Genomic DNA, 14,478 nt, shown 5'->3' on the forward strand with positions numbered 1-14,478 from the left:
CTGTTTGAATAGGAAAACTGATCAGAAGCCCATATGCCAGGGTTTAACAGCTAAATGGAGTGAGAAAATCTTCAATTAGCTGAAAGTGATTTCAGCCAGGCAGGCTGTGAAATGTCAGTCTACTGACCAAAAAGCTGCAAAAGCTAATTTAGCAGTCATTATATTTTCTAATTATTAAACTCTAGCTGAACATCAAATATTTACTACCATTAATTGAAAAAAACCGCAACACCAATACAGCCAATTATTTAAATATTAGAACTGTTTTGGATAGTACAAGCACCAGACTTGCTGAGAAAATGGGAATGAATCACTGTACTAAATCAAACAAACTGGCCAGCTTCCAACATCAAATAACTGCTTGCATTTGGGGTATATTAAAAGAAATACTCTTATTCTCAGTGATCAGTTACAAGCCAGTTTCACAAGCAGTCTTTGCAAAGTTACTTTGACATTATTAGGAAAAAGAGAGAGAACAGAGTAGGGAATTTTAAATACATTTAGATGAACAATTAACTGATCGTTTTTTCCAAAACACAAATAATCCTCCCCAATATGGTTTATTACTATTTCTATTGCAGTAGTGTTTTGAGACTTAGTCACGGCACAGACTCCTTTTGTGCTAGACGCTGTACATGGAACAAAAAGATAATCCTTGTCTTGAAGAACTTACAGGCAAACACGTGGTTATTTGCTAGGCAATGCATTTTAGATCATAATTACCTCATTTGTTCCAACCCTGGTCATCTCTCATCTTTCTTAATGGAATCAAGTTATTGACATCACAGTTGCTGGCTACAGAGTATGGGCTTATATGAGACCACATGCACAGTTAGTATGAGATGGCTGCAAAGTTATTGTTGAATTCCTTATTTAGAAAGCATATAATTTGTTTGGCTTTGATATACTAAGCAGTAACTGACAAGTCAGGTATTCTTCCCTGAAAATATTTAATCAGACAAAGCTAATTCAGCTTTGCTGTCCAAGAGCATCTGTGCATTAAGCCATCTGCTTTTATGGGGGAACAGGAGAGGAAAAAAAGCAGGTCAGTTGTCAGTAGAAAGAAGTTAAATAAAACTCAGTTTGATTAAGTAGAATGCCAAAATAAACGTTAATTAAGACATAAGTAAGTTAAAATAATTGCCTACTGTCACTTCTGAGACATTATGGCTTATCATTTATGAGCACCATATCTGTGCAAGAGTACCCTCAATCCCTGCCAGCAATAGCTGCAAATCGTAATTTTTATTATTGCCTCATGGGCTTTCTAAAACTTGTCCTCAGCAAAGCAGCAGAATTTTAACAACATTATGTCTAATCATATTTCTTAACCCCAGTCAAAGATTAATTTGTCCTGTCCTGTTTATCATTGCAGAAGATACAAATCTGGCCTTTTAATCCCCCCCTTCTTTTGTTCTCTGTACCAGATTCTGGAAGCAAATGTCATTGTTTTCTTCAACATAAATTGAAAGATCTTTGTTTCCGCCATAGTCAAGAGAAGTTTTACAATCAGTTTCATAGAAGTCAGAATTTTCTTGTGAGATTTAAATATGACCAGGTTTTGGTTATTCCTTTATTCCCTAAATCCTTTACAGTGGAAGACAAATCATGTTTCAACCAATCTTAGTTAAAGAGAGCACATATTTCAAAAGCTGATGTCCTCTCTCAGGACATTTTTACTTCACCAAGGAAATTCTCCTTTTTGTCAGTACAGAAAATATTACTCACCACTGCTTATCTTCCTCTGCTTTACTCTATTCTTCATCAAATCATACTCTCAAATGGAAGTATCTGTACTGGCGCCCTCCTGAGTAATCCTTCACCTCTTGTCCTTAAAATTCGCTACCCTTGCACTTAACTGTGGAGAAGAATAAGGTCACAGCAACCTACGTTTTATATGATAACAGTTAAAAAAAAAAAAAAGAAAAGCAAAACCCACAATGACAGTCTACACTGTTAGACTTCTAAGTCAGTTTCTGTAAGGAAAAAACTGCTCTTTTATTGGCTTTGCAAAAAGAATTAGCATGCAATGGAACGTCATCATCTTTGCCAAGCAAATAGCTGTAGATATGTATTAAACACTCCTAAGTCTCTTCGATCCCATTTACTCTCCACCTGTCTCTCAAACTAAGCATCCCATCCAGGCTGAAGCACAAATACCACACCGAGTCATACAGAATACAAATCTGTGTATTTTAAACACACAATTTCTTGCCCTGCTGTTCCCAGTGTTTGCATGAAAAGTACAAAGATAGTCAAGAGATGGTTAAACATACAGCCAGTCAAACAGAACAGTATTCAGCTTAACAAATCAATGGTATTTACATGTTTTCTGCAAGTTGTCCTCCTTTTAGAGGGTCAGCCATATGGCCAAAGCAGAGGTTGACTGGTTCTGAATAAAAGTAATGATATGTATTCTTATGTATATATCACTGTGTATATATATATACATACACACACATATATATATACACACTGTTGCATGCCAGATGACTTTAAAAGCAGCAAAATACAATGTTCAGTACCCAGTGTGGTATTGATCTTCCTTTGAATCGGAAGTGCGTTTTGAATCTCAGTCACCAATCATACATATATTCACAAACATAGGTGATGTATTCACTGCTTGTACAACAAATATTCTATGTGAACAACAGAAGTCAGAATAACAGCAATGGGACTGTTCATAAAATAGTTCACTACTTTACAGAAATTTTACCGTAGACTAACCACCCCCCCCGCAACACACACCACCTTTTCCACATATTTTCATACTGCAAGGTACATCTGAACACCTCAGTTTTTGGAAGTTCTTACTGAAACACATTTCACAGGACTTGCAATCATTCAAAGTAATGAAAAAACAACACTGCATGAAGTAGCAACAGAGCACGGTTTTCCTTCTGCTATCTAAGGGCTCTTCCGTAACTTGGGTTTTGCAGACAGAGCCGACCACACCACCGACTCCCAATTTTCAGGACTCCATTCCTGCACCAGCCGCACCAGGACAGTGGGGTGCGAGGCGTTCTCCTCCTTCTCCCCGCCGACACGCAGTGGTATTTTTCCAGTGTTGAAATTAATGGACTTAATTAAGGGAGAGCTCCGCTCCCAGCGCTCCTTCCCGCCTTTGTTATTGTCTACACACCGAACAACAGATGCTACGCTTTCAACAACACAGTTAAAAAATCATGATTAGAAAAAAAAAAGCATACCAAACACCACCCAAAACTGCTGCTATTTATGACTGATCCCTTGCTTTACTCTAGCTTTACGTTAACGTGTCAGGGAACCTGAGGAGAACCAGTAGGCCCTGCCAGGGCCCCCCAGGGCCTCCCCCCCACCCTGCCCAGGGCCCAGGACCCCATTTCAGCCCCCGGGGCCACCAGTCCCTGCCCCAGCGATGCCCCAGCAAGGCTGGCCCTCAGCTCCCCCCCGGCCCTGCCCTGCCCAGCCATGGCCCCCGCTGAGCCAGGCCCACCGACGGGCCGACGTCCCAGCCTGGCCCTGGCCCAGCCCTCTCCCAGGCGGAGGTGCGCGATGGCCGGGCCGAAGCAGTGGGACAGGCCCTGGCTGCCAGGCCCGGCCCTGCTGCCCCAGGGTGTCCCCGCTGCTGCCGCCGGCCCCCGGGGAGACCCTGGCCCCCGCCATGCCCTGATGTGCTGCTCCAGAGGGTACAACTACGGCTTTTCACAGAAACCCCCGCGCTGGCATGCACGTCAATCACCCGAGCAAGGCATCGGTCGCCATTTCCACCTCGGGATCACCGGTTCAAGAAAGCAGCACCTCACTTGCGTATACAAATCCGTATCAATCAATCTATAGCAAAAATTATACGTTTAGGACAACATCTCCGGCAGGAACATCTATTCTTTCTTTCTCTTACTCTGAGACACAAAAGATCACCAAAGGAATATTTCTTGCCGCTTTTTTACCCACATTGTAAAACCGCTAGCTAATTTTAGCGTTACTTTGCATTTTCCTTTTAACCCTCAGATCCCGCTCCTTCCTTATCAGCAAAGAAGTGAAGATAAAAGAAAGGAAAAAAATCCTTGGCTAGTTATTTTAATACCTAAACTGCAGAATGCTTAATTATTTTCAAAATTGTTTGACCATAATCAGGTCGTTCCTACCAAGTTTTCAAAATTAAAGCGTTCTCACAAAAATATAAATTTTTCAGGTTTTGACCTATTTGCGGTATCAAGCTTTCTATGCTTTTTTGATCAAGAATTAGATAAAATGAATCACGTACACTTTCTGTTGGAGAGGTGATGGGTCTTGTCCCACATACTTTCTATCAAACAATCTTTTAAATAGCTAGGTTTCTCAGGAATACAGTTAGAGGTTATTATTGTTATTGCTTTTTTCTGGCACATCTCTTCCTACCACAGCAATATTTATTAATCGTTAACATGCTATTTTTCCAAATCTTGTAAGAACATCTCTTACAGGCATGAGAGTAAATGTGTTTCCTGCATTGACAATGTTGCAGAAATGACCTTTTGATTGCTATAGTCAATTTTTCATCTTTTACTGTAATAAAATTAAAATTTAATCCGAAATTCAAGATTTAAAACAACCCTGGCAAGAACTTGTTCTCCAGAAGTCTCATTAATAAGCAACAGAATACCATACCTCTGACAATTACGGGGGTGGGGGGGTTTTTTTGCTTTAAAAAAGACAACTCTACTTAGCTATTTTTAAAATCCTTTGTTGTGGCAAGTAATGAGAATTATATTGATCCTTTTACTTGTCTTGTAGATGAAGGTGTCTTTGATCACATAAGTATCATGAATTCCCGTGGCAATATTTAAATATTCCCTTTCCTATCCCTGGTCCCAAAGTACTAACAGCTGCTATAGGGGAATAAGAGTGATGGTAAGACAAGGAACGTACAAAACCAAGTCAGTGCTTAAAAAGAAATGAAAGGATTTTTGCAAATCAGTCACATGAATATTTATACTCATAACAGACAGTACAGTCATTTTCCAATTACCATGTAGGTAGAACAGCAGTTCACATCGAATTTCTGAATGAAAATGCACACCATACAATTTCTCTGGTTTCTCTTTCTATATGGCCAATAGAACACCTGTGGAAAATTGCTCATTGAAGTTAATTAGCCTTCAATTATCACCAGTTATATTTGCAGCTGTTCTGTTTCACCCTAGACTTCTTAATTTATTCATCTGGCATATTCAGATCTGTTTCCTCCATACACATATGTTCATAACAAGAAGAAGGAAGAAACCCTGTTTCTGGGGAATTAATCCCTCATCTGTCAGATTCCTGACTGCAACTTCATCAGTAATCGAGTGCTAGTAAGCATGCAATTTACAGTAATTATATTTCTACATGCAATCAAGCCAGCTCTTTACTTAGTTGTTTAGGGATATATATTCCAATAAAACTCATGAAAATTAGTCCATATCATTTGGGGAACCTAAGGTATACATTCTTACCATTGCTTTTACAATGAAGGTCAGATAAACCCTCATATTCTCCAAGGCTGTAAAATTAAGTTCTTAAGTAAAAGACTAAGAGCTCGCTAGTCTGTAACATAAACATATTAATAAAGTGAATACTACTCATGGCCCTTTGCAGCTAAAGAAAAGAAAAAATAAAACTGGTTTTTTTTTATATGGCATGTAAAGATACACCAGATATTTAAAAAAAATCAGATGAGAAAATTAAGTAGTTCTCTCACATCATTAAATATATCCAAATAACATTAATTTCCTTAAATATAGTAATTATTCCAACTTGCTTTGTGCATATAATTTTAACTTTTTCCTTATTGATCTTGAATATTGAAAATTTGAATAATACTTTCCAAGGCAATTAATTAGATCAGCCACTTGTTGTTTCTGTCCCTTAATTGGATGGCAATTTAATCATTCCTTCAAGTGCAAATTCAGAATTAGGGTTTGTGAAACACTACTTATTGCATGATTAAAATTAACTTTCTGTGACTGTGCAAACAAAACTCTATGGCTCAGATGTCACCCAAAAATGAACATGAGCAGCATGATGAGAGGAACCATATGTAAATCGTATGAATACTACTGCATTTGTCAGTAGTTGCACCCACTCCCCCAAAGGAAATCCCCACACAGCCCTTCCTCCCTCATGCTCCATGCACAGCATGGTTGCCAGTAGCTCTGCTATTACTTTTTGCTGAAAGAAGGGGAAGGTCAGGCCTTTATACCACTGGATTCCCACAGCTTCCTCCTGGCCAAACTGGCAACATACAGACTGGATGGGTGGTCTGCAAGACGGGTAGGAAATTGGCTCACAGACCGTACTCGGAGGATGGTGATCGATGGTTTTTACTCAGGCTGGCAGCCTGTCACATGTGGGATTTGATCCCCCCCGATCAATACTGGGCCCCACGCTGTTCAACATCTTATTAAATGATCTGGACAATGGGATTGAAAGCACCCTCACCAAGTCTGCCAAGGACACTAAACTGGCTGGTGGGATGAACATGTCAGAAGGGCGAGCCATCTTACAGACAGACCTGGACAGGCTGGAAGAGTGGGCTTAGAGAGAACTCTATGAAGTTTAACAAAGACAAGTGTAAGGTCCTGCACTGGGACGACATAACCAAAGAGCCCAGTACAGGCTAGAATCTGTGCGGCTGGCATGCAGCCTTGCTGAAGGGGACCCGTGGATCCTGGTGGACAACAAGCTGAACATGAGCCAGCAGTGTGCCACTGCTGCAACAAAGGCAAATCGGATCCCAGTCTGCATCTGCAGGTGCATGACAAGCAGAGATAGAAACATGGTCATCCCACTCTACCCAGCGCTTGTCAGGCTGCACCTGGAGTACTGTGTCCAGTTCTGGTCCCCACAATTCAAGGAAGACACAGGCAGACTGGAGTCCAAAGGAGGGCCACAAAGATGATCAAAGGGCTGGAGAACCTGCCCTATGAGGAAAGACTGAAGGAGTTAGATCTTTTCTCCCTGGAGAAGAGAAGGTTCAGGAGGGACGTCATCACAGTATTCTAGTACTTAAAGGACAGCTACAAAGAGGATGGAGGCTCTCTCTTCACAGGGAGCCACATGGAGAGGACAAGGGGCAATAGGTACAAGCTGCATTGGGAAAGGTTTCATCTTGGCATAAGAAGGACATTTTTTACAAGGACAATCAATCACTAGAATAACTTCCTCATGCTTGTGGTAGAGTCCCCATCACTGGAGGATTTCAAGACGCGACTGGACAGGTTGCTAAATAATGTCATCTAGGCTCCCTTTTCTACAAAAGGCTGGACCAGATGATCTTTCAAGGTCCCTTCCAACCTGGGCAGGTCTATGAATATTTGCATAATTCATCTGATGTTCTCAGAATTATAGAAGTGGGTATTTTTGTTCTTTTATTGTCACCAGGTGCTGAACTAGCAAATAAGTCCTTGTATGACCATCCTTTCTGAGTCAAATCTCTCCTTGATGCCAAATTCTGGCAAGGTTGGAATTTTTTCTGAGTAATAAATATAGGTTTAGGCTGAGATTAATATATGCCTATATTAGGGGCATAGCTGAGGTACTCAGCATAGACTCCCCTTCCCACTACATGTTTCCTACAGGTAATGGACAGATCTGAAGTGCCACCTGAAAGCGTAGTCTTTCCATTGACTACAGAGGAAGTGAAGGACAGCTCGGGCTCTTAACTCACTTGCTTATCCAATATATCTAGCTTAAATGGGAATATAAATGCCTCAGTCAGCAATGACTAATTGGCAGTTAAGATTAGTTGTATCCATGATTTCCTCTTCCTGGTTGTGATAAGAGAAATACTAGTTTTCAAGAGAGCCTGTTTTATGAAACTGTAGGTTTTAGTCACCTAGATAGTTACTTGCGAACTCCCACTCTGCAGTCTTAGCTGGATTTTGTTGAGTTGATACAAATGAATTACTAACATATTTTTGCAACTGTTACTTAGAATTTCTTTCCTGTTGAAGAACTAAAATATGTATCTATAGCTATGCAAGACTGTCAAATGCGTGTTTACCAATTCAAAACATGCAATACTTGATTAACTTGTAGGTGGTAATTACATTTTTAATATAATGTGCCTAACTAAGCCTTTCTTCCCCCTTCTTAGCTGACTGTGTACAAAACTTAACAAGTAGTTCAGTTTTCCAGCATTGGCAGTGTAATAATTATCAGAAGTAGCCTTCTGGGGTCTGCACATAAGACCACTCATATTGGGTGTTACCTTGGTGGCTCTCCTGCCAACTACAACCATTAGAAACAGCCTGCCATCTGGTTTGTGGGAGCTTGGCACCCTCTCAGCTTTTGTGTTCCCCTGTGACTCCTGCCCTCTTTTCTCAGGGTATCATCTCTCTGCAAAGGGCAGGGAAGCTGCAATAAACTTACCTGGCCAAGTCTCTTAAAAGTTGCAGAGGAGGATGGGTAGCTGCTCCACGAAGGTAGAGGAAGGGAAAGGAAGTAACAGACCACCCCCACACCCCCCGCCTTTCCAAAAGAAGCTGAAAGAAGCAGCAAAGGTGAAAAGTTGCGATATAGACCAGAGGATATGCCCATTTTCTTCCCTTGTTGCCTTCTGTTGGGTGAGAATCGCTCTTTGTCCACCTGAGAGGGTTCAGAAAAGAAATGAAAGGCTTATTTGTAACTTTTCTGCCCATGGGTGGAAGGTGACAAGACAGAATTTTTTCTCCATTTGCCTTCATACCCCATGAGAGTTGGAGTCTTGCAGGTGTCTCTGCAGCTAAGGAGAATGATGAAGAAGGTGTGAGAAACTGAAAGAGTTAATGTCTCAAACATTGTGGTGGGGCAAGTTCTGCGTAACAACGAACCCTGCATAGCAAGGAACACAGAGGACATTAGCAACAGGACGGGCGTGCAGGAGGGTGCGCAGTTCCCTGTTCTGATACGCTGAGTGAGGCAGCTCACCACGCATGGCCAAAGATCAAACAACAGTCACGTCTGCAGGGAAGGGGAAGTTACTCCCCAAACAACCCCCAAGCCCACCAACCCATTTCCCGAAGGTTCTGAAGGCACAAACCGCTCATGACACCTAATTAGCCTAATGACTTCCTGTGCCCGCCCGAAGGAGGGGCAAGGATGATAAAAGGACACAAACCGAAGCCCCACATGCATGTGCCCTCTGGGACTGGACCTTAGGCTGGCGGGACCAACGCTGGACCCAGGACCGGTGAAATCTTTCTCTTCTCTTTTCCTCTTTCTCTCTCTGTCTTGCTCTCTTTTTCTCTTTCCTTTTCCATAATTCCTACAGCTCATCCCTTTAGACACAAAACCGTTGACCAAGTCTGGGACTAGGAGTGGATCCAGCTGCCCCCAGGCTCCTCTCTGAAAGGAGTCTAGAAAGCAAGGGGGTCTGCTCTGAACCTCGTGACCCAACGGGAGGGATCTCACTCTCTACCCTGAATTGATGTATATGGTTACCATAGGTTACACAGTTTACTGAGGCGGTTTCATGCCAATTCCTGTTGTGAGAAACCCCGCCACCTACTATTACACCTTCCAAGTTCAGTTTGCTTCTGTCACGAATAAAATGTTTAACTGATAGTTTGTGCCGTTTCACCTTAATTCAGCCCGAGGGAATTCCGAACTCACCAGGACTCCCTGGACTGTCCAGCCTGGGTCGTGACAGAAGGATACTGTTACATTCCCAAAGGAAAGAAGAAACCTGCAGACGCCTTAATACAGAACACATAACTTTGCCTAAATGTAGAAAGTGTTTACATTAAGGCAGAGTTGCAAGAGGTAGCTGGGACAAGGAAGGGCAGTGCATGTTGTTCAGGTTAGTTGAGGGCAATCTCAAGGTAAATTCTAAGTATTAGTGGACATCAGAATTGCTGGAAGTGAGCAAGAGCAAAATCCTCTGGTTCTACCCATGGACTGGGCACATTGAAGACAGCTACCCTTCCACAATGGATAACTAAATAATTCAGTAACACAGTACCAGTCAGTGATTTTTAGATGTGTCTGGCGTGAATATTGGTCATATAAATCTAAAAAAAGTTTCCGTGTGTTTTATGTGAATATATTAGAAGTTTATTCAGCCCCCTTTGGATTGCTTCACACTAAACAAATCATATTGCACTAACATTGACACATTAAGATATGGAGTAGGAGTGTGTAGTAATGGGGAATTTAGATTCCCCAGAATTAAGGACCAAAAATCATTACCAGTATTAGATGATACACGTGCATAGAAAGCCAAATAATTGTGCCTGTTAATGGAGGAGAGCAGTCTGGTAGTGATATGTATTCATTCATTGTAATCAAACCAGCGTTAATATATTCCAAAGTAAAAGGATTACAGACATCTCATCAGAGAGCTCTGTCATTCAATCACATGAATCCTATCTGGCTTACAGAAATTAAAATTCATAACAAAAACTGTGTGAACATTTCCTTGTTTAATTAAAATTATACATATGATTCTGTGCTCCAAGCTACCAGTGTGAGTGGTACGCCTTACACGAACATTACAAAACTGAAAAAAAAGAAAACTAAATTCTTAAGCTAACAGCAACTGACCTAGTTGTTGTAGGTCAGATCCTGATCTCACTGGCTGAATATCTCTTCTGACATATGTGCAGATACAGAGATCAACGAAAATGTTAGTTAATGTTTCTTTTAAAAGGAATGTTGAAGATCAAAAGATGAGCATATCACATTAAAAGTATATCACATTTTTCTTGAAAAAATTATATACTAAATATGTTATATTAAATATTACATTATTTCTAATATTATATATTAATTTTATCACTGTATTTTAAACTGGCATATGTTTAATTTATAGTTAATATATTTAATATAAAACATGTTAAACAATCAAATTCAAAACAACTAAGTACTTAGAAGACAACAAAATTATTATTATCCTGATTGATAGACACTACATTTTACTTTCTTCCTTAATAGGTAGCTGGCTTAAGTGGATAAGAAGAAAGCAAGAGCTGTAATACGACTTGGCTCTAGTTAAGTTTCAGTTACTGGGCTGTGTTCTGGGGACCCACAATGTTTGACTACTACAGGACTTGTGTGCCATACTAAGCACATAGCTTCAGGAAGGCAATTTAAACCATGTACTAGCAATGGGTGCTGAACCCTGAAGGCCCGTAAATCTAGACTTAGATTATAAAGTTCCCCGTATTCCTAAACACAGGCTTTCACACAAGATCTGGAATTTCCTTGCTTAAGATTGCAGATGCCAAAGATCCCCTGTGATTCAAAGACGAACGGGGAGGCTCTCCGCCACCTAAGACGTCCCAAGAGCTATGTCTGCTCAACCCCTTTGTTTGACCAGTGGTCCTGCCACCCTGCCCGATGGTTAGAGCAATTCACTGGGAAATGGGTTCCAGGTGCTCCCGGGCCTGAGGGGGCTGAAGTTGTAGCTCCTCATTCCCAGCAGTAGTTTTCCCTGGCCCCTACCTTTCCCATGGGTCGAATCCAAGCTGTGGAGCCAGAGCACCATCAAACTGAGAGCTGTATGGTCAAAATACTGTAGCTCAGCCCTTCCCTGTCTAAAGAGGCTGCAGCATGTTCACACTACGACTAACTGGTGCTCAGCAGTACGGTACCAACAGGTACTTACAAAAAGACTGCACTAGACAGACTAACCTACGTTTCTATATTGTCCTATGTTATTTGTATATCATATTTCTGATTAGTGGTCTGCATCAAAGATGTTTTGCAATCCCAGGACAAGTTAGCAAATTGTAATAAGGAGATATCTGTGAAGAGGTCTAGTGACACGCTGTTCGTGGGTTCCTATAGCACCCATCACTGTGAAACTAGGGAACAGGCACAGGCACCTCCAGAACAACAGTGGAACCAAGAGACCTGGAGCATGTGCTTAGCTTTGCAAAAGACTTTAGGCTTATCACCTAATCTCCCTGTGCTTCTGTCACCCATCTATAAAACTGAACAACTGCTTTAGTACCTCTCATGAGCGTGTTGTGAAGAAAAACCCATTTAGAGTTTACAAAGCTTCACATATTATGGGAATGAGCACACCAGAAAAGCCTATGCATTAAAGACTAAGGACTGGTTCTGCTGATGCCATTATGTGCTCCTGCCCATAGTACCTGTCAAATGTAGTTAGCATCATTGAGGTGCTCTCTGTTGTAATATGACACAGAAACGAGACCTCATGAAATTCGTAGAAAAGAAATAACATTCCTCTTCGCAGCAGCTGCTCAACCAGAAACTCAGGTAAAGCGAACTAATGGACCTTTCTATTTTTACTTTTGAATTTAAAAAATGTAGAACGTTACACATCACTACCTACTTACACCACTGCATTTCTCATTTGCTAATAGCAACATTTCTCCTCACTGAATCCAGGATTAATTCTTGTAGTTAAGTAAGGAAAATAAAGTGGCTAATTTACTTGCGATATTTAATTAACTTTGCATGAGCTATTTCTGAGCAAAAGGTAAATGCAACTATTGCCAATTTCTGTGTGCTTCTCTAGCATGACCACTATGAAAAGCCAGAACTGTTTGCTTATCTACTCCTACTTGGTACAATTACATTAGAAAATTGGATTTTTACAAAGGCAATAGTCTGTCATCATATCTCTGTCTTCTGCAGTATTTGCATATGTAAATTCACCTACACCTACGTTTGCTAAATGTGCAGATTTACCCTGAACCTTTACATCAACTATTGTGCTTATTATTAAGAACCCAGTTGTCACAGATCAAGACACAGAAGCCCCTGTCTCCATCTCATGCTGTCTACTGAAAAAAATTAAAATGCACTGGGAGCCCCAGTTCTGTCAAAGGACAATTCTTTCTTGAGGAGCTTGTTTGATTTTGAATTCTCTTTAATGCCAGGCTTAGGTGATGGGAAATTCATGGAAGTGGTTTAGGATAAAATAAAGTAAACCTTCTATTAAATGACAATTAGAATGATGCCTCTGTGATGCCAGCCCCAATAGCCTACCAAATTGGCCAATAAGACAACATGTTCTCAGAAAATGGCAACAGAAAACCTTTGTTTCAGGGAATTCCTGCACTTGTTTTCAAGTTTATTTTTAAAATAACTGCCTCTGGCATCTATCCCACATTAATTAAGGATTTGTTACTCCTGAAAACTGTCACGCTTTAATTCACAGGGAACCTTTCACTTCCGAACTTCCTTGCCAAATTTAATTCCTCCTCAGAAAGACATTTTAATCAGCAAAAAAGATAGTCCTGGTTTTCTTCTGGAAAACAACATACTGACCACCTTTGACATTACAGTTCTTTTTCCCCGAGAATTAATAACCAATCAGTAGTTGTTTTATTGTGTGTTCCATAAATGTTGTAAATTCTAATAGATCATCACATTGCTTGCAGTAATCTGCAAAAGCTTCTACTCTTTGGTTTATTAACATCTACATTACACTTGTTTTTAACAAACAGTAATTACTTATTAATCCTTTATTAAAAACCTTGCTATAAATTGCAAGCATGGAATGCCAAAGTCACCTCAGAAACTTGCAAAAGTGTAAGTTAAACAGGTAAGTGGCTGGAGGGCCCTGTAGCTTCGAAAGCCAGAGGTTCTCTCCAGTAGGTGACAGGTAAGAAAGTTATTTTCTGGTCATTCATTGTGCTAGCGGTCTTAGAGAGTGCAAAAAACTCCACCCCAACCCAATCCCTCCTTGGTTATCTTAACTCCAGTTCACACCCCTGAGTGCTCTGTACCCCTGAGCTCTAACTGTGAAGATCCTTCTTTATTCATTCATGGTGAGAATGGAAGTTCACCTGAGCTCAGTGCCCCTCTTCAGCTGGTGCTGGACCAGTTTCTGTACCTTTCCTTGCAGCGTGAGGGATGCTACGCTGACATCTCTGCACTACCGCTGAATTCCAAAGGGTCAGTGCTGCAGCGTGTGGTGGCAGAAGCCAAGGTGAATCCCCAACTTCAGCGGTGACAACTGAATCTAATGCCATGTGCCTGTGACTTCTTTCCTTTTTGCAAACTGCACTTGAGGCCACACTAACTATTCCATGATTTGGCTTTAGTTTAGCAATTTTAAATGTTTTTAAACCAGTGGAGAAACTCCTGCTTATTTCTGTAGCAGTAGAATTAGGCCCTATAGCTCACCTAATAGGAAAGAAGAAGACGTGGTATGTAATTAGATATGTTACTCTAGGAAAAAAACAAACAGCCCTGACGTAACAGCATGTGCAGCTGTGCCACTCTGCTCCTGCATGAAAAGGTTAAAATCAGTCCAGCTGGTGCTCAATGAGATGCTTCCATCTTAGAACTTCAGTCAGATTTTTCAAGTAACTTCAGCCACAAAGTATGCTGAAGTGAATGGTTTGAACTAAAGCCATACTATTATTGAGGAATTGGAATAGGTACAATGTACCAGGAACAGTACAGACCTGTACATAATGAAACCTGAATTTCTTTACTGATCTGCTGGATCGTCTCAGGCTGGATCGTCTCATTTCAATTCTCTGTATCTGTTTTATCTTCTACACTTTACCTGCT

This window comes from Harpia harpyja, chromosome 17 (assembly GCF_026419915.1).
Source record: "Harpia harpyja isolate bHarHar1 chromosome 17, bHarHar1 primary haplotype, whole genome shotgun sequence".
NCBI lineage: Eukaryota > Metazoa > Chordata > Aves > Accipitriformes > Accipitridae > Harpia > Harpia harpyja.